Raw genomic sequence first — 3,056 nt, 5'->3', positions numbered from 1 at the left:
GAGCCTATGTCAATTCCTTCAGACATCCCACCTATCAATCCACCTGAATACCAAATGGAGGACTGTGCACCTAAGTGAAAAAAGCAAGGGCGTCATCATCTCTAGGACCTAATGGAGTTCCATACAGACTGTATAAGAGTGCTTCTAGAGTTCTATGAATCCTGTGGAAATTGATGAAAGTGACATGGGAAAAGCAGGTTGTACCAAGAGCATGGAGCAGAGAAGGTAAAGTCTTTATACCCAAAGAAAAAGATTCTACAAGCATCAATCTGTTTCGTCCTATTTCCCTAGTAAACATAGAAAGCAAGATTTCCTTCAGCATAAAGGATTGTTTTATTGACATTTCAGTCAAAAAGCGGGCATTCCAGATTTCCCAGGATGCTTAGGACACATCAACGTAATATGGCAACAAATTCAATCAGCAAAAAAGGAGAGGAGGGAGCTATTGTGATATTCTTGGATTTGGCAAATGCATGTGATTCAGTGCCGCATAAACTTCTCTGGGCAGTATTTGATTTTTTCAGCATACCAGTGACAATAACAAATTTAGTGAAAGCCTACTTTGGAGATTTGCAATTTAGTTTTTCAACTTCAGAATTCAGCACTACATGGCAATGCCTAGAAGTTGGAATAATTTCAGGATGTACCATTTCTCCACTGGCTTTTACCATGGCAATGGAAGTAATTATTAGGGCATCAAAATGGGTAGTGGGAGGAGAGCGCTTGGCTTCTGGAATGCGACTACCACCAATTCGAGCATACAACCATGACTACAACAGTAGCCTGCACTAATCGGTTATTTGGCAAATTAACCAATAGCATTGAATAGGCATGAATGCATGTCACAAAGACGGCTGTAGTGGGTGACGTCTGTCAGAACAGAAACCAGGAAACAAATAACAGAGAGGTGGAGTTTGGTGAAGCTGAGCGAATGATCTTGCTCAACATTTAATAATGCACAGACAGACAGAAAATAAAAGGCTCTAAGACAAACAAGACACAGGAGATGGCAATCGTAGCCAAAACAAAAAGAAAAAGAAAACTGACTATACAGACAAAACATGGTGAGCTTCTATTTTAACTATTAACTATACTATTATTACAATTACCTCCATATCCAATCCCGTTCTCCACTCACCAAACACACAACCCTGAGTGAGTGAAAACATGCTGCTTTTATGCAGCTGTACCGAGACTCGATTGCTAATCAATCATTCAATTGGAGTCTCGGTACAACTGCACGTGAATTAATAAAGTGCAATTCCCTGTGCTCACATATTACTTTTTACTTGCACGTGAAGTGCTGTGCAATCCTTGTGCCTAAATACAAATATACATTTTAAACACTTGTGTTACACAGACCCGTTTATATCCCGTGTACCAATGACTATACACCAACATTAACACACAACGTACAATGCAAAATACACACATGGGCGGGAACTTTGCCACATATACCCCCCTGTGGCAGAGCACAGCTCTGCTCTTTAGAAATTGGCAGGGATGGGGTTAAATTCCCCTCCCTGCCTTGGTTCATTGTGTTCAGGTGGCTGGGGTTGATTAGATGATTAGTTTAATTAACGATCAATCAGCGCCCAGCCACCTGACATAAAAGGAGGCCTCTGCTTTTCATTTGGGGAGGAGGGAGCTGAGGAAGCAGGTTGGTGTTTTTGGTGTTTGTGATTTTTGAATGTTTTAAATCCAGTGAAGGCATTGCCCAGCCTGGAAACCTTTATTTTTGTGAGAGTATTTTTGCTTTATTTTGTTTATTTTGTGTTTAAATTGCTTTGTTTTGGCCCTTGTGCCCTTTCATTTTTGTGTTTATAATAAAATAGTTATTTTTTTGAACTCCAGACTGTCTCTGGGCCTCTATCCACTCACCAGCCTGCCACACCCCCCTTGTGCAAAGCACACAAGGCCTCAATGGCCACCTCCCCCCTTAAAATCCCAAAAGTCTCACTCAAAGTCCTGGGCCAAGAACAGGGACTTTAAGGGGTTGATGGGCGGCAATGTTGCCAGTAGCCAGGCTGCTACTGGCCATGCTGTCAGCAGACATGCTGACAGTGGGGCGAATCTCTCCTCCCGCTGTACCACTGACATGCTGACAGCTCCCAGACTGACTGCTTCAGCCGGGGCAAGTCCAGCAGTGGAAAAGCTGTTGGGTTTGGTGGTGTCCAGACCTCCCCCAAGATCTCTGGCAGCGAAACTGCTGCGGTGGAAGGTGGTCTCCTGACCTCTCCCCCCTTTATAGTCCAGCAGCTCCCTCTGGGGGGACTCCAGCCCCCAGAACTCCTGCAGCGAAATTGCTGCAGGGAAAGGTGGTCTCCTGACCTCTCCCCCCTTTTTCATAGCCGGCAGCTCCCTCTGGTGGGGCTCCGGCCACACTGACCCCTGCGGCCAAGCAGAGCTGACTGCGACCCCTGGCGAAGCAGTTCCAGCAACCCCAGGCGATGCTGAGCGGCTGGCAACACCAGGCGGCTGGCAACCCCAGACGATGCGGAGCAGCGGGCGACCCCAGGCGATGAGGAGCGGCTGGCAACCCCAGGCGATGCCAGGCAGGCATCCTTGGATGAAGTGAGACAGGCATCTTTGGATGAAACGAGGAGGCATCCTTGGATGAAGCGAGACAGGTATCCTTGGGCGAAGCGAGACAGGCATCCTTGGGCGAAGCGAGGCAGGCATCCTTGGGCGAAGCGAGGCAGGCATCCTTGGGCGAAGCGAGGCAGGCATCCTTGGGCGAAGCGAGGCAGGCATCCTTGGATGAAGCGAGGCAGGCATCCTTGGGCGAAGCGAGACAGGCATCCATGGGCTAAGCGAGACAGGCATCCTTGGGCGAAGCGAGACAGGCATCCTTGGGCGAAGCGAGGCAGGGAGTCAGGACAAGCTGGGGTGTGGGTGTTGGCCCTCTTCTTGGCCACTGCGGCTGGGCGGTTCTTCCCCGTGCTTCCCTCAGCAACCTATGCAAGGGCTGCTGAGGACCGCCAGCATCTATTCCTGGTCCTTCTGGTGAAGGGAGAGGCAGCTCCTGCTCCTCTCCCCCTGATGGTGATGGAGGC

This window comes from Polyodon spathula, chromosome 6, assembly GCF_017654505.1.
Source record: "Polyodon spathula isolate WHYD16114869_AA chromosome 6, ASM1765450v1, whole genome shotgun sequence".
Classification (NCBI taxonomy): domain Eukaryota; kingdom Metazoa; phylum Chordata; class Actinopteri; order Acipenseriformes; family Polyodontidae; genus Polyodon; species Polyodon spathula.
Note: the sequence above shows the minus strand (reverse complement) of the source record.